General features: G+C 33.9%; 1 long non-coding RNA gene across 2 annotated transcripts in view; it reads left to right on the top strand.

Annotated features, from left to right (window-relative positions):
* The window catches only part of LOC102952628, a 408067-nt gene extending 396758 nt beyond the window's left edge, over positions 1 to 11309 (top strand). For both annotated transcript variants that reach the window (XR_447156.2, XR_006214801.1), the window contains 3 exons: positions 7413 to 7535; positions 9864 to 9934; positions 11271 to 11309. This is a non-coding gene — a long non-coding RNA (uncharacterized LOC102952628). The remainder of the gene's footprint in view (positions 1 to 7412; positions 7536 to 9863; positions 9935 to 11270) is intronic.
* Positions 11310 to 19296: the final 7987 nt, after the last annotated feature.

Here is a 19296-nt window from a genome sequence, read left to right as displayed (position 1 = left end):
GACAAAATCAATAGTTCTGTTTTGTTTCGTTTTGTTTACATATTGCACATCAGGCAACAACAACAAAAATATTAACTGAAAACCAGGAAACGAATGAGATGAGTTCTTAAATTGTACTGGCTCATTGCCATGGAAGAGTGTCTAGGCCATGGCTAAGGTGTGAGAAACCGAAGGGGAGTCCTCCAGGCTCTTGAATTTGAAGGATATGTACACACTAAACTCTAATAAAACATCCACCAGCTAACAAATAGTTACACTAATAAGTAGACAAAAGAAGAATAGAATCATAAAATAGCAAAATTCAGTTAACAGATTAAAAACTATACCAATAATCATATCAACTGCAAGTGACTAAAATGCCCTAATTAAACACAGAGATTTTCAGGAAGAAGAAAAATGATGTAATACATTGGCAGTTGGAAAACACATTAAACAAGCTCCTGCAAGACCTGATGAAGTCGGCTTCTCAAAATAGTGAATACTGATCTCCTAAACTTCCTGAAAAAGTTCCTGGCTAAACAGAAAAGGAACATAAACTATCTGGAATACCAACGTAGCTATCAGAAGGAATTAGACAGGCTGACTGAGAAGGAGGTCACATCTGAAAAACCAGGTGAAGCATCAGGTAAAGAGGCTTAACATCTGAAGGCGACACAGTGAATGTTCCACTGTAATAGGTTTCAAAGGCAGCTACTTAAGAATCTTGATCTCTATTTGACAGAAGACTGCTTTCCTTTTCATCTAGTATCCCATCTTCATTGTTACACATAGAAATAAATTGGTTTTGCATCATAAAAAAAATACATGTTGGGGTGCCTGGGTGGCTCAGCTAGTTAGGCATCCAACTCTTTTTTTAAATTTATTTATTTATTTATTCAATATATGAAATGTATTGTCAAATTGGTTTCCATACAACACCCAGTGCTCATCCCAAAAGGTGCCCTCCTCAATACCCATCACCCACCCTCCCCTCCCTCCCACCCCCCATCAACCCTCAGTCTGTTCTCAGTTTTTAACAGTCTCTTATGCTTTGGTTCTCTCCCACTCTAACCTCTTTTTTTTTTTTTTCCTTCTCCTCCCCCATGGGTTTCCCATGGGAATCCTCTTGCACTGTTGGTGGGAATGCAAATTGGTGCAGGCATCCAACTCTTAATATTGGTTCAGGTCACAATCTCACAGTTTGAGTTCAAGTCCCGTATCCGTCAGCACAGAGCCTGCTTGTGATTCTCTCTCTCTCTCTTTCTCTCTCTCTCTCTCTCTCTCTCTGTCCCTCCCCCCACTTGCACGTGCATATGTGCTCTCTCTCTCTCAAAATAAATAAACATTAAAAAATTAATAAATTTTTTGAAAAGAAATACGTGTTAAATACCATGGCATAGATTTCAAAGTAAAATGATATTATAAGATATATCATATTAACACTAGTCAAAATAGAGATGGGGTGCCTGGGTGGCTCAGTCACTTGAGTGCCTGACTCTTAATTTCAGCTCAGGTCATGGTGTCATGGTTCATGAGTGTGAGCCCTGCATCGGGCTCTGTGCTGAGGGCGTGGAGTCAGCTTGGGATTCTCTCTCTCTCTCTGTTCTTCCCCCACTTGCTCTCTCTTTTTTTCAAATATAAATAAGTAAACTTTAAAAGAATATATAGCATGTCAGGTAAAATAGCTTCAAAAGCAAAGAATCTTGATAAATATAAAAAATGGCCGTTTCTTAAAAACAGAGTGGTCAGTTAACTAATAACATAATTCCAAACAGTATATACCTAATTAAGAGAGCTTACAAATGCATGATGCAAAAACTGACAGATTTTAAGGAGAAGATATATCAAATTGTATTGGAAATTTCAACACTCCTCTCTCAATAATTGATAGAATAGAAAAATCAGCAAAAATATAATGGACTTCAACATTATTAATCACCAACATAATAATATTTATATAACACTTCACCCTCTACTAGCAAAATACATATTATTTTAAAGGACATTTGAAAGAGTTTTGCAGATCCTGGGCCATAAGTCAACTCTTGGTAAATTTAACAGGATTTAAGTCATATAAATGATGTCTGGCCACAGTGAAATTAAATTAGAAACCAATAAGAGAAAATCCTCTGAAAAATCCCCAAATATGTGGAAACTAAATAACCTACTTCTAACTAACCGACAGGTCAAAGGGAAATCAAAGGGAAATTAGAAAGTATTTTAAACTAAATGAAAATAGATACATGCCATATTAGAATGTGTAGCATAGCTCTAAAACTGTAAATATTGGAAAATTTATATCTCTAAATGTCTATATAAAAAATAAGAAAAAATCTAAATCAATGTCTTCAGCTTCCAACTTAAAACTGGAAACTGAAGAACAAAATATATACATGCACAGTTATCAGAAGAAAATAAAGACGTTAGAGGAAATAAAAAATAATTGAAAACATAAACACACACACGCACACCCACACACACACACTGAATAAAACCAGAACCTGAATCTTTTGGGAAGACTAATGAAATTGACAATCATCAGCAAAAACAAAAACACAAAAGAGTATACACAACTTACCAGGAATGAGAGAGGAATCATTCCTAGAGATGCTACAGACAGTAAAGAATAATAAAGGATAATTATGAACAACATTATTTCTAACAATTGAATGACTTAGATAAAACAGATTCCTTGAAAAGAAAGTATACCTAAACCCACTAACAAGAAATATATGAAAAGACATAGAAATAATAATTTATTAATTAAATAAAACAATAATAATTAATAATAATGAATTAACTAAAATGGTAAAAAAGACACCACAGACACTAGAGAAAATATTTGTAAATCATATACTTAATAAGGGACTTGACTACAGACTACATAAAAAAACTCTTACAACTGAAAGCTAAGTAGATAAATATACCAATTTTAAAACTGGGCCAGGAATTTCAACACTCTCTAAGGAAGATATGCAGATGGCCAGTAAAGAAATTAATCAATGCTTAGTGTCATTAGTCATTGAGAAGTGCAAACCAAAACCACAATGAGAAACCACTCCACACTTACTAGAATGACTTTAATAACAATAACAGACAATAATGGTATTGATGAGGATGTGGAGACCTTAGAATTGTCACACTGCTGGTAAGAACATAAAATGGTATATAGCGGCTTTAGAAATCAGGTGGCCAGTTTTGAAAAATGTTAAACATAGAGTTACAATATAAGCCAGAAATTTCATTCCTAGGTTTATAACCAAGAGAAATGAAAACATATACCCATATAAAAATTTGTACATGAATGTTCACAGCAACATTATTTATAATACTCAAAGTGGAAACAATGTAAATGTCAATCAACCATTTAATGCATAAACAAAAAGTGGTATAATTGTACAATGAAATATTACTCAATAATAAAAAAGAACCAAGTAGTGATGCATGCTAAAACATGAGGAACCTCAAGATCCTTATGTTAAATGAAAAATGTTATACACAAAATAACATTGATCATTTGAATTTGCTTTTTATGAAATGTCTAGAAAAGACACATCTCTAGAGATAGAAGTAGATTAGTGGTTGGTTAAGGCTGGGGTTAATGAGGAGAAATGGGATTATCTACTAATGAGAAAAAGGTTACTTTTTAGGGTGATGGTAATGTTCTGAAATTAAATTGTGATAATTGCACAACTCTGTAAATATGCTAATATTGAACTAACTGTACATTTTAAATAGGTAAATTCGAAGATATGTAAATACATTTCAGTAAAGCTGTTTAAAACAAAAAACAGGTAAAAAAACAATAGTCTAATAGCAATGCTATAAATTAAATTTATGGTTAAAAATATTTCCATGTTCATTGATGAATTCTACCAAAGACTTAAGGGAAAAACAAAAACAAAAACAAAAAATTCCACACAAACTTGTTCAGGAAATCGGAGAGAAGGAAATACTTCCTAATTCATTCTATCATGTCAGTATTATGTTTTTACCAAAACCAAATAAAATCTATACTGGGATAAATAAACATAATAAAAATTCCTGACAAACATAGATGCAAAACTTCTAGACAAAATATTAGCAGATCAAACCCAATAATATATATAAAAAATAATGCATCGTGAACTTTGCCCCACAAATGCAATATTGATTTAACATGCAAAAACCAATCAATGTAAATTATCATAACAACAACACCATCAAGAGCAAAAACAAAACATGATTACTTCAATAGAAAAAGAAAAAAAGCATTGCACTAAAAGTCCGTGTTGATTCCTGGTAAAAACTATCAGCAAACTAAGAAGAGAATAGAAATTGCAAAGACTGATAAAGGTCGTCTACAAAAAATTACAGCTAACATCACATTTTTTGCATGGATTTGTAGACCAATTTAGGGAGAGTTTACATCATTACAATATTGAAATTTTCCAACAGTTTTCACAGTTTTTTCTAAATGTTTCAATATTCTGTGCTTTTTAAAGTAAACGTCTTCCCGTTGTCTCCACCATGATTTTGCAAGCAGGTTTTGGTTTTTTCCTCATCCACTTCTACACACATGCATTTCATTTTACCATTCTTTGTTTTTGTATTTTTTCTTACTTAACATAATATTGAATTTTATTCACTTGCTTGGCTTACTTTCTCCTCCAGTAGAAAGAAAGCATTTGTATTAAGAATACAAAGTTTGTGGGGCGCCTGGGTGGCTCAGTCAGTTAAACAGTCGACTCTTGATTTTGGCTCAGGTCATGATCTCGAAATTCCTGAGATTGAGCCCTGCTTCAGCCTCTGTGATGACAGCGTGGAGCCTGCTTGGGATTCTCTCTCTCCTTTCTTTCTACCCTTCCCCTGCTCGTTCTCTGTCTCTGTCAAAATACATAAGTAAACATTGTTACAAAAAGAATACAGATTTTGTTTGTTTTGTTCACCTCTCTTCCCTAATGATTGGGAACATCTCAAAGGCGGTGTTCAATAAATATTTACTATCTTCAGTGTTTTTTTTTTCCTTTAATTACTTAATATGGTAAATTACTTCTTTACCAAATTTATTGTTAAACTATGTTAAAATAAACCTCAGTTATCCATTTTTGGAACTAGCCCTACATGTTCATGTTTTAGTTTTTAATGCATCGTTTGATTTTTATGCTAATATATTATTTTTAAAATATCGATACATTTTTTCTGTTGGTAGCTGCAACTGTTTTTATCTTCTATGAACTTTTTCAAGTATTTTTTTTCCTCCTACACATTTGTTAGAATTTGTCTCTCTGTTGATTCCTTGGAAGTTTATTTAAACTACTGATTCGGTTTATTTAGTAATATTGATCAATTATGTTTCTTTGTTTTGTTTTTTTTTTAAGTTTATTCATTTATTTTGAGGAGAAAGAGATAGAGAGAGAGAGCACAGGCAGGGGATGAACAGAGAGAGAAGGAGAGAGACAAAATCCCAAGCGGGCTCTTCACTATCAGTGCGGAGCCCAATGCAGGCCGAAACTCATGAACCATCAGATCATGACCCGAGCCGAAATCAAGAGTCCAACACTTGACCGACTGTGCTACCCAGTCACCTCTCTTTGTTATAATTTTAAAAGAGAATTGTCTATTTAATACAAATTTTAAAATTTATTTCTTTATTCTAGTCCTTCCATTTATTTTACATGCTAATGTTATGGAGCTGCGCTTTGATTTTAAGTTTGTTGTTTTACTTATGGAATTTAGATTCAACATTGGTTTGGATCACCAATCAGAAAACTATTTTGAAATTTGTTTACTTTTTCCCTGATTCATCTTTCCTACTGGGTTCAATTTACATCTTAATGCAGTAATTCATTAGTTATTTTATAACCCTACAAATGTGAACTCGGTCATTTGCATCAAAAATCCCCTTCCTTGTATCCTAGCCTTGAATTGATAATTATCTGGGTCAGCCAGTACTCACTCAGTAAACTTTTACAACTTACATTCTTTTTCAAATAAATTTTCTTATTATTCATTATCTCCAGTAATTAAAGTGTGACTCAATCTGTTCAAAATACAGCAAAACCTTGGTTTGCAAGCATAATTCATTCTGGAAACATGCTTGTAATCCAAAGCACTTGTATATAAAAGCAAATTTCAAGAACCATTGGCTCAGTTGTGATCATGTGATGTTCTGCATCTTGTTCTGCACTCTTTATCAGGTTAAAATTTATTAGAAAAGTTTGGTCGTCTTGCAGAACACTCACAGATAAGCTACTCACAATCCAAGGTTTTTACTGTAACTTGCTGATTTTCACTCATGGTTAATTGTTTCTTCATGAATTTTAATTTCTTATTTCTAAGATAATTTTCAGTGGGGATATTTCTTAGGTCTGTATTCAGCTTATACTGCCTGAGTTGTGAGATAGTGTCTCCATAGCATTTTGTTTTCGCCTTGGAGACATATCAGTGTTTTTTATGTTAATTTCTCAAGTTACACAGTGCAACATATACAACTTCAAACTGTAAACAGATGCAAAACACATTTTCAAGATAATATTATCTTGGGGGAGATATTTAGTCCTTTCCCAAAGTCTAAGCATAAGCAAACCTGCTTTTTAAAAAAATTGTTTTATTTGAGTATAGTTGCCATACAATATTACATTAGTTTCAGGTGTACAACATGTGATTCAACTTCTTTGTAAGTTATGTTTTATACTCAACTCAAGTGTAGCTATCCATCTGTTACCATACAATACCATTGCAATATCATTGACTATATTCCCTACACTGTGCCTTTTATTCCTGTGACTTCTTTAATCTGTAACTGGAAACTTGTATTTCTCACTCCCTTTCACCTGCTTGAACAAGCCTGCATTTCATATCACTGTGCTTATGGCCAGTAATTATTTCATTCTCCCTTTCGTAGTCCCTGAAGATAGTCTCAGTCCCATCTTCAAGCCTCATAGTACTTATAGGACATAGTTTTACCTCTGATTTCCTCACGATCATAAACACGCAAGACCATCACTGTTACAAAACCTGATTTCCTCACAACCATAGACACCCAAGACCATTACTATTATAAAATCCAATGATTCCACTCCCAGTGCTGTTCCCACTTTTGTTAATAGGTTTATGATATTTTCTTTCTCATTTATGGGTTTCCCTTAGTTTCTGTGAGTCCAGTTATGCATTAATTCTTTCACCATTATTATATCTGATATTTCATACCATTTCATTAGAAAAAAAAATTCATGGTTATCCATTTTTCCAGAACTAGAAGTAAAGTACTTCAAATTTCTCAGCATTTAGTTTCTGGACAGGTAGCTTATATTTTAAGTCTGCCATGATTCGTGCCTTGTAGGCACTGGGACACTAGCTACCTCTGTCTCCAATACAATATTCAATTCCCATGTTCCTTTCTTCACACATTTGTTTTGTATTTGTTTCCTAACCTCCTATTTTTCTTCCAGGAATGAGAGCTCAACATAACTGCAGCATTTGGTTTGAGAGTATTAATACCTGGATTTTGAAAGACAATTTAAAGTAAAAATGTTCCCGTCCATGAAGATTCACATTGCAACTGCAGCCACAAGGTGTGACGTTTTTCTCTTCCTCTTTTTCTTCTGAGAAATATGCTTTGATTTTTTTTTTACTGGTGGCCTTTTTTATTCAAAGAAAAAGTAAAATTAAGTGAGCCAGATAGTATCAAAATGAATGTATGGATCAGGTTATGATACCTGATCCCCCCCCATGCAGGAGCGAACAGCTCCTTATAAGCTTCAGTAAGACAGTTTGCACTGAGATGGTTTCATGAGGCTACAGTTTGGCTGTTAATTATCCAATTATATTTAGAGTAAATTTTTAAATTTTCCTTCCACTGTAAATGCTTTCAATAAAACACCTCTTGTTTAAATGACTGCAGTCTGGAGAGAATGAGCAATATACTGAACTCTCAGGACATCCCATGTGCCATTTAATTATTTGAACTTCATTAAGACCATGGTCTTTGGAAGCAGTCTGACAAGACTCAACTCCATCTCCAGTTTCCCAGAAAAAGAAAATTATCTTCTCAGGTGTGATTTATGTAAGTAGTTATTAGCCTTCAGTTTTAATGGCTCACAAGCACTCAAAGTCTGCTTTCTACCTTCATATTTGTACCATAAAGGTAGTGTTTGTTTGATCTCCACAACTTTCCAAGTTTGTTTTGGCTTCAGGGTAACTGACCTGCTGTTTGAGCCTAATACAGGGCTCAAACTCACAAACTGTGAGATCATGACCTGAGCTGAAGTTGGATGCTTAACTGACTGAGCCACCCAGGCACACTCATTGTTTGTCTTTACTAAAGCACTAAAGATGATTCATTGATATTATGGTGGTGCCTGAATACAGGGAAAGTCCAAGATACGTCAATTCCTAGGGAGTTTCAAGGATATTATTATACAGAGAGATAGTTTTACTAATAAAAAGCTGTCACTACTGTTTCCTCACACTTTCTCCATGATTTTACCCTTTTATGTAATTTTTATACATACAATCAAAGCTCCTGTGTTTCTTCCCTTGAAATGACAATGACTACCTTTGAAACCATAATTTCCATGTTTTAGAGGTAGAGATAGTGGGTTTTTTGTTTCCTTTTGTATTGTTTTGTTTTGTTTTAAGTTATACTCTGAATTAAGAGATTGTGGGATCCTATTTTCCACCTATAATGAAATGAATGAGACAGATCCACAAAGTGTCCTGTTCTTAAGGAAATGTTTTGTGTCATACAAAGCTTCCACCAGTCCATCGAAAATTCTTTCAGTAGAGACAAAGTTTAAGTTTTTAAGCAAGCCATTCTATTGTTTTGCTTTCCCCATAACTTTTAGACAGTAAGTGAGTTAAAAAGTCACTGTCTTTTTGAGTTCAGTCTAAAACTGTCATGGCCCTAAATTGATTACCTAAGTATGCACAACAGAGGAAGTAAATCCTGTTTGCCTCAATAAATAAATAAATAAATAAATAAATAAATAAAAGGAGGTGTTTTAAAAAAAACATTTTTTTTGAAATAACACACACACACACACACACACACACACACACACACAAGAATTCGGGGAAGTACATGGAAAGTTCACATTTGTACTTATTATAAAATGGAAGGGACTTTTTATTCTACTTCCTGATGATGCCATGGGCAGAAATGCCTCATTGTGAAGATCATTTTGATCAGCTCAATGATACAAACTCAGAATAGTTTGTGGTCATTTGTCAGAAGCATATAAATTACTCAGACCTATTTTTTTGAGAAGCAGCCTTCCCCTACATCATCCTATTAACAAATCTCTTGCTATGCCTCTTGTCATCCAGAAATATCACATCCTGTTAAGGCATCTATTTAACTATTGTTTAGGTTCGATTATGTTTTTCAGAGAATTGTTTGTAGATATTTGGGGGAAAGAGGGAAGGAATAAGTTATTAATCAACTTCTACATGTTTTTGAATTTAGTTTCTCGGCAGGGGGGATTGGTTATACTGTTTTATTTGTCACTGATATTTCAGTTACTGATATGCCAGTGACCCGAACCTTATCATTTAGTTGACTATTTGCTGCAACCTGGGAAGCAGTGTTCATAAGTACTGGGTTACATCCTAGTTTTGCGACTGTGATGATTCCTTCCTTTTCCCTTTGGTCTCATTGCAAGGGCAACAAAAGGATACATAGTAGTGACCTTGTACTATTTTCTTAAGGACAGAAAGTTTGAAGAACTGTTGGTGAGTCATATATTAATTACATCACAAACATGAGGATACAAATTGGATTATAGTTTGACTCTATATTTAAGACTTCTACTTAATAAGATAGTTATTAATACATATAATGATGAAACTCCTGAAAAATCCTAGCTTGATTCTTAGTAAACTATTTTTTGTTGTTGTTGCAGGGCACTCATTACCTTTCTCACCTTATGGAGGCTCAAGTGTGACATCATCGTGGTCGTGGTTCTTACGGAAGGTAGTGTCTTCTAAATTTCACCAAACGAATTGAACTTAGCCCTGAGCAGAACTGTGAGCACTGTTTTAACCATTCTGTTAGTGAATCTTGAAATGGTTGAGTAAGAAGTCAAACTTCCTAAACTGTATTTACATATTCAAGAGAAAATCTAGCTTTTTGGGTTTTACATGGATTAGTTTATCCCATGGGAAGGCACAATTTATAACATCAGAGTGTAAAGCATAACTGAAAATAATTTGAAGTTCCCAGTTGGTGTGAAAAGAAGCATATAAAATACTACTCCTTCATACCTATCTTCTCTATGAAGATTGTGGACTTGTTTCAACACTATTTCCTTTAATGGGTTCCATGAACATGACATCAGGTCTTGTCAACATATTTCCTTTAAAATGTACCATTTATTGTAAAAGGTACCATGACCATGAACATGCTCAGAGACAGCAACTGTCAGTCCTGCCCTGTTCTCCTGTAGTTACAATTCTTCTCACGTTTTTTACTTCATTTAAAACACTCAAGTCTAAGCAAGTATAAATCTGGGATTATCTGTCCAAATAGTCTTTTGAGTATGATACAGTAGCAAATAGGTTTTCTACTCTTTAATATGTTTAAATTCACCCCATTTAAAAATTTTTCCATTATTCAGTTAAAGATAAATGCCAAGAAAATTTTCTAGGGTCATAATAAATAAAAGGAAACACATGTAGTGTTTTCTAACCTACTTTTAAAATGTTGACCCCTTATTTACAGTTTCTGAAAGCCTAGGGAAATATTTTTTGAAGTTATAGAATTGAATATATTAAATACAAGGTTCATACAGCTATGAAACAACTTGATAAATCTCTCTTGTTTTCTTTGAACCCTCTCTCTATGACTGCAATTAATGCAACCTGGGTAAGAGACAACTTCAGTAATTGTTCCAGGGTCCTGCATTAGGTTAGTGAGAGAGTAGAGTCCTTCAGAGATGGTCCTGAAATATAAACATCCATCATATCAACTGGACTCAGTTCCTCCCAGAATTTTTTTTTTTCCCAGAACTTGAGGTGCATTTTGTATAATTATTGCTGACTTTACTTTGACTTGAATTGCCACCATTCTCTTTGAGTGTAGAGTCCTGCTTTGCCAGGAAGAACTTATTCTGCCTCCTGGGTGTGGCTGAGGAGTCCAAGGCTGGTGAATACACTTCTTAGATATCATTCTCGGGCACTTAAAGAGGACAATTTATGTCACATAGGCCCTTATTTACTACTACTATTATTCAGTAATAACAGTTTCATAAATGTACATATATGGTTTTTGTTTTTGATAACTTGTTTTCTTTATTTTTTTATATTATCAGTGGCATTCATTACCTCAAGAAAAAGAAGGATGATAAGGTAAGAGAAAGCAAAATAATGAAATCATTTCATGTATTTTAAACTTCAAAATAATTCTTTGAAACTTACTGCTGTGACATAAGTTTAGCAGAAAAATTTTTCATCCAAAACTCAGCTAAGTCTTAATATATTCTATGAATGAAGTTTATTTATACTTTTAAAACATGGATGGAAGAATCCATAACAGGTAAAAGACAATCCCAACTCCAACTGTTCTAACAAAAAGACAGCATGAGGTGGGTAGGGGGAGGGGTGAAATAGACAAAGGGGATTAAGAGTACACATATACTGATGAACACTGAGTGATAGAATTGTTGAAATATTATATTGTACATCTGAAACATAACACTGTATGTTAATTATACTTCAATTAAAAAAGTAGTCAAGACAAATAAAAAAATGACAAAAAGAAAGCAGATAATTGTTGGTTGGGTCTTGGAGAAAGGGGCTGGTTCTGCATCCACTGGAGTCTAAATCCCTAGGGGAGTGGGAGAAGGGGACTTTCAGGTAAGCTTGAGAATTTTCAGACAAACGTGGTCAGGATTTCTGGAGTGGACCCTTAGAAGGCAAGAATTATTGTCTGTGACGTCATCTTGGGTAACTGACGATAGAAATGAATTTGTGGTGTGTTCAGGTAGAAAAAGACCAAAACAAGTTCACAGACATATTTTCTGTCCTAAGGTGGTTCTAAAAAGATGCAGAATTTTTTCTATGCCAAACAATGGTTCACAAGGGGCTCAGGACAAACAAGAAGCTGTGAGAAAGTTATGGAGACAAGAAGAAAAGAAACATAGACAAAATAAGAATGAATTGCATTTTTTAAACCACCTAGAAATTTGTCCAAATTAAGAAGGGTCCAAGGATGTCTTGTCTTATGTCCCTGCCCTCATTACACTGATACCATGGTACTGTAAAGGCATCTGGAAATCCTGACACCCAGAAAGAAAGAGGGGGTGAAATCAAAATTGACCAAAAAACAAAACAAACAAAACAAAACAAAACAAAATTGAAAAAAAGTGACTTTAAGTTTCTGTTCAAATCAGAAAGGGAATTTCTATATAAATTAGTTTCGGTTACAGAAATTATTTTATCATGTATACCAGGAGCTATTCTTATAAAAATAATATACAACTTCATAATTTTCACATATAACTATCTATATTTAAGATGTATTTCAACAGATCCACAACTATATGGTCAACTCCTCTTTGATAAAACAAGAAAGAATATCCAATGGAAGAAATACAGCCTCTTCAACGAGTGGTGTTGGGAAAACTGGACAGTAACATGCAGAAGAATGAAACTGGACCACTTTCTTATACCATACACAAAAATAAATTCAAAATGAATGAGAAACCTAAATGTGAGACAATAAGCCATCAAACTCCTAGAGAAGAACATAGCCAGCAAACTTTTTGACCTCAGTCATAGCAACTTCTTACTAGACATGTCATTGGAGGCAAGAGAAATAAAAGCTAAAATGAACTACTGTGGTTTCATCAAGATAAAAAGCTTGATGATAGGAAGGAAACAATTAACAAAATGAAAAGGCAACCCACAGAATGGAGAAGATATTTACAAGTGACATATCAGATAAAAGTTTGGTATCCATATATCTAAAGAACTTATCAAACTCAAGACCCCCCAAAAATAAATAATCAGTTAAGAAATGGGCAGAAATCATAAACAGACACTTTTCCAAAGAAGACATACAAATGGCAAACAGACATATGAAAAAAAAAAGCTCAACATCTCTCATCATCAGGGAAATACAAATCAAATCCACAATGAGATACCACCTCACACCTGTCAGAATGACTAAAATTAACAACTCAGGAAACAACAGATATTGGCAAGGATGCAGAGAAAGGGGAACCCCCTTAGAATGTTGGTGAGAATGCAAACTGGTACAGCTACTCTGGAAAACAGTGTAGAGATTTCTCTGAAAGTTAAAGATAGAACCAACCCTACAACCCAGAAACTGTACTACTAGGTATTTATCCAAGGGATACAAAACATACTTATTCAAAGGGGCACATGCACCCTGATGTTTACAGCAGCATTATCAACAATAACCATATTATGGAGAGAGCCTAGATGTCTATCGAATGATAATAGATAAAGAAGATGTGATATATATTTTGAAAAAAAAGAAAATATGAAGTAATAAGAAACAAAATAAAAAATGAGTTTTAGATTAAACTCAAAGAATAAAACAAATATCCATGCAATCAAATCAAATCAAATCAATCAATCAATCAATCAAATATGTTTCTGCAACTCTCTTAGATAATTGGTGGGGGTAGTGAAAGAGTCACTATGAAGTTCGAGGGAAAGCTATAGGAAATGAGTGAGGAAGGGTTCCAAGGAATGCATATTATGACAATGTTTGTCCTCGTAAGCCTCCATGAAGTTGTGTTCTTCCAACACACTTCCAGACTTACTGCTAACATGCTCATCATTCCCTGCAACTACTACAAGGTTATCTCAAAGCTCTGTATCCCCAAATCAGTGTGTATAATTGGACAAAGCAGAAATCACATTGGTGCATTGTAACAACAATAATTTTTAAAAACATGATTATTAACTATTTTCATGAAATGATATAGTTCCTTCTTAAATTAAATTACTATATCATAAAATGGTACAAATCTTACAATTACTTAGTTGCAAGAAACCTTCATTGTTGTGGCTTTGGGTGAAAAATTCTCATAGCTATTTGTTTCACTAAAAATAATAAAAGCCTTTATTTTTACTGGTCTTAATACAGCCTTTAACAATACAATTTATGGTTTCATTTTATTTTGATTTATATGATGTCTTCATGAAAGAAGCTAATGTGTTCAAAGATTTTTTTAAATTAAGATATGCTGGGTTTCTAGGTTAGTTTAAACCATTTCAGATTTTCATCATGCTAATCTAATATAAAATTAATCTCACCATTTTATACAGCATATTTTGGCAAACTAGGTTTATCAATTAAATACCAGAGTACATAAGAGTAAAAAGAAATGGGTTTTTTTGCTTTTTTTTTTTTTATTCAAGACACACTTGTTGAGCACTATTTAAATAATAAATAAACCATAGTAACTCCATTCAAAAATTTCACAGTGTGGTGAGAAATATACACCCATCAATGAGTTAGGATGAAAAATAAAATAGGAACAGAGAAGAGAGTGAAGGATTGTAACAATTATTGTATCTATGTAACTATAGACAGAATCGTTTTTAGACTTCCTAGTCACTCAGAGCAGAGGTCATAAAATTTGCTGTCCTGCTAAATAAATAATGGTATGGAATACATTAAATAGTATTTCTGGAGTCTACTTAATTCTATTTTAATGCTCAATTTTTTGTTGAATAAAAAAGATATTTGTACATGGAAATGCATCCAATTACTCATATTGGTTATCATAGGGTGGCAGAATTAAATATAATTTTTATTTTCTTACTCAAAATTTTCTTTTTTGAAGGAAAGCAAAAATCCACTTTTCCTCAGAAAGATGTTGATTATGTAAATAAATTAATTCTTCTTGGTAAACACATTTGCTAGAAATAAATTCATGCCTTACTCAGGGAACTAGCATATACATCACTCCTCTACAGAATAAGGAATGTTAACAGGATTATGTGCAGGGATTTTTATCACAGTATTATTGATAACAATGAAAGACTTTAGGATTTACTAAAACAAGACTAAGTAAATAAATGTATAAAATGGAAAATTGGCTATCCATTAAAATCATTTTAAATACTAATTAATGTCATGGAGAATATTTGTAGTACGATGTTAAGTTAAAATTTACAAGCAGATACAAATTCAGCCAAATGTGATCACAGGTCATCTCTTGTTAGTGAAATCAACTGTGAGTTTGATTTTCTTGCTTAAACATTTTTTTAACTTTCAAAATCTCTATGTTTTTAAAAAAAAATTTTTTTAATGTTTATTCATTTTTGAAAGAGAGACAGAGTGCGAGCAGGGGAGGGGCAGGAGAGAGGGAGACACAGAACCCAAAGCAGGGTCCAGACTCTGAGCTGTGAGCACAAAGCCAGAGGCAGGGCAGGAACTCGTGAACCGAGAGATCATGACCTGAGCCACAGTCAGACACCCAACCAACTGAACCACCCAGGTGCCCCTAAAATCTCTTTGTTTTTATAATGAGAAAAACTTTTCTCAAGTGGCAAAAAGTAATTGTTCAAAGAAGCCAGGTCATTTTCTGCTACTGAAAAGTAACTAGGTTTCTTTTTCTTTTACTTTTTTTTTTTTTTTTTTCCGCTGGGAGGGGTCACTATTTAGTCCCCATCACACATTTCACCAATCCACCCACCCACCTCCCCTCTGGTAACCATCAGTTTGTTCTCTATAGTTAAGAGTCTGTCTCTTGGCTTGTGTGTGTGTGCCTATGTCTTTTTCCCTTTGCTCATTTGTTTTGTTTCTTAAATCCCACATATGAGTGGGGTGCCACGGTGGCTCAGTCGGTTGAGTGTCCAACTTCAGCTCAGGTCATGATCTCACAGTTCCTTCACTTTGAACCCTGCATAGGGCTTGCTGCTGTCAATGCAGACCCCGCTTCAGATCCTCTGCTCTCCTCTCTCTCTCTGCCCCTCCCCTGCTCATGCTCTCTCTCTCTCAAAAATGAGTAAACATGAAAAAATTCCACATGTGTAAAATCTGACATGAGTAAATTCTGACTGACTTATCTTATTTTGCCTTGCATAATATTCTCTAGTCCATCCATGTTTTTGCAAATGGGAAGATTTCATTCTTTTTTAGGCTGAATAACACTTTATATATATATATATATATATATATATATATATATATAATTTAACTTTCAAATATATGTGTATATATATGTGTATATATATGTATACACACACACACACACACACACACACATATATATATACACACATACACACACACACACACACACACACACACACACACACACCAGTTCTTTATACATTCATCAGTTGATGGACATTTGGGCTCTTTTCATAATTTGGCTGTTGTAAATAATGCTGCTATAAACATTAGAGTGGATATATCAACTTGAATTCATATTTTTGTATACTTTGGGTAAAGACTTAGTAGAGTTATTGCTTAATTGTAGGGTAGTTATATATTTAACATTTAGAGGAAACTCCATACTGCTTTCCAGAGTGGCTACACCACTCTGGAGTGTTCCTTTTTCTCCACATCCTCGGCAACACCTGTTGCTTCTTGAGTTTTTGATGTTAGCCATTCTGACAGGTGTGAGGTGATATTGTAGTTATACTTTACATCTCCCTGATGATAAGTGATGATGAGCACCTTTGACGTGTCTGTGGGCCATTTGTATGTCTTCTTTGGAGAAATGTCTGTTCATGGCTTCTGTGCCTTTTTTAATTGGATTGTTGGTTTTTGGATATTGAATTTTATAAGTTCTTCATACATTTTGTATACTAACCCTTTATCAGGTCTGTCATTTGCCATATCTTCTCCCATTCCAAAGCTTGTCTTTTGGTTTTGTTGATTGTTGCTGTGCAGAAGTTTTTATCTTGATGAAGTCCCACTACTTCATTTTTACTTTTATTTCCCTTGCCTCAGGAGACCTATCTAGAAAGATGTTACTACAGCTGATGTCAATAAAGTTACTGCTTATACTCTCCTCTAGGATTTTTATGGTTTACTGCCTCACAGATTCGGTCTTTAATCCATTTTGAATTTATTTCTGTGTGTGGTGTAAGAGAGTGGTCCAGTTTCATTCTTTCCAATGTTGCCCAATTTTTGCACACTCTTTGTTGAAGAGACTGTCTTTTTTTCATTGGATATTCTTTCATGATTTGTTGCAGATCAATTGGCCATAAAATTGTGGATTTATTTCTGGATTTTCTATTCTTTTTCATTGATCTATATGATTTTTTTTCCAGAACCATATCGTTTTGATTACTACAACTTTATATTATAACTTAAAGACTGAAACTATGATGCCTCCAGATTTGCTTTTCTTTTTCAAGATTGCTTTAGCTATTTGGGGTCTTTTGTGGATCCATACAAATTTTAGAATCGTTTGCTCTAGTTCTGTAAAAAATGCTGCTGGCATTTTGGTGGGGATTTCATTAATTATGTATATTGCTTTGGGTAATATAGACATTTTAACAATATTTGTTCTCCTAACCCATGAGCGTGGAATGTCTCCATTTCTTTATATCATCTTCAATTTCTTTCATCAGTGTTTTGTAGTTTTTAGATTATGGGTATTTCATTTCCTGAGTTAACTTTACTCCTAGGTATCTTACTATTTCTGGTGTAATTGAGAATGAGATTGCTTCTTAATTTCTCATTCTGCTTCTCTATTATTGGTGCATAGAAATGCAAATGATTTCTGTACATTGATTTTGTATCCTGCAACTTCAGTGAATTCGTTTATCAGTCTAATAATTTTGGGGTGGTCTTTTGGGCTTTCTACATATAGTATCAAGTCATCTGCAAATAGTGAAAGTTTTACTTCTTTCTTAACAAATGTGGATGCCTTTTATTTCTTCTTATTGTCTGATTGCTGTGGCTAGGGCTTCCAGTACTATGTGGAATAAAAGTGGTTGACAGTAGACATTCCGTCACTCAGGTTCTCAGTTTTTTCCCCACTGAGGATGATGTTAGCTGTGAGCTTTCATATAGGGCTTTTATAATGTTGATGAAAGTTTCTTCTAAACCTATTTTTTGAGGTTCTTCTTTTTTTTTAATCATAAATGGATATTGTACTTTGTCAAATGCTTTTTCTGAGTCTGTTGAAATCATCATATGGCTCTTATTCTTTTTCATATTGATGTTATGTATCATGTTGATTGGTTTGTGAATATCAAACCACCCGTGTGACCCAGGATAAATCCCATTTGATCAGGGAATGATTCTTTTTTTTTTTTTTTTTAATGTATTGCTGGATTGACATCTGGATGGCTCAATTGTTTTTTTTTTTTTTAATATTTATTCATTTTCGAAAGAGAGATAGAGTGCGAGCAGGGGAGGGGCAGGAGAGAGGGACTCTTGAGTTCAGCTCAGGTAACGATCTCAAGGTCATGAAATTGAGTGCCATGTTGGGCTCCATGCTCCACATGGAGCCTGCTTAAGATTCTCTGTCTGCCGCACCCCTGCTCTCTCTCTCTCTCTCTCTTTTTCTTTTATTTCTCTCTCTCCCTCTAAAATAAAAGAAAATAATAAATATATTGCTGGACTCCATGTGCTGGTATATTGTTGAGGATTTCTGCATCTATGGTCATCAGAGATATTGGCCTATAGTTCTTTCTTTGTGGTATCTTACCTGTTTTTTATATATAGGGTAATGCTGACCTCATCAAATGAATTTGGCTTTTCCTTCATTTTCTATTTTTTTGAATAGTTTGAGAAGAATAGATATTAACTCTTCTTTAAATGTTTGGTAGAATTTGCCTGTGAAGCCTGGTGCTTGTCCTGGACTCTTTTTTGTTGGAAAGTTTTTTATTATTGACCCAATTCTTTGCTAGAAATTGGTCTGTTCAAATTCCCTATGTCTTCCCACTTCAGTTTTGTTAGGTTAGATGTTTATAGGAATTTATGCATTTCTTTTAGGTTGGCATATAGTTTTTCATGATATTCTTTTATATTTGTTTGTATTTCTGTGGTGTTGGTTCTTATTTCTCTGCTCTCATTTGTGATTTTATTTATTTGGGTCCATTCTCTTTTTTTCTTGATAATTGTGGCTAGAAGTTTATCAATTTCTTGACTTTTTTGAAAGAACCAGTTCCTGATTTCATTACTCTGTTCTATTGTTTTGTTGTTGTTGCTGTTTATTGTTGTTTATATAATTTATTTCTGTTCTAATCTTTATTATCTCCTTCCTTCTGCTGGCTATAGGTTTTGTTTATTCTTCCTTCTGGCTCCTTTAGGTATAAAGTTAGGTTGTTTGAGATTTTTCTTGCTTCTAGAGGTAGACCTGTTTTGCACTAAACTTTCCTGTTAATACTTTG

The sequence above is a fragment of the Panthera tigris genome, chromosome A1 (assembly GCF_018350195.1).
Source record: "Panthera tigris isolate Pti1 chromosome A1, P.tigris_Pti1_mat1.1, whole genome shotgun sequence".
Classification (NCBI taxonomy): Eukaryota; Metazoa; Chordata; class Mammalia; order Carnivora; family Felidae; genus Panthera; species Panthera tigris.
This window is presented reverse-complemented; position numbering and strand designations above follow the sequence as displayed.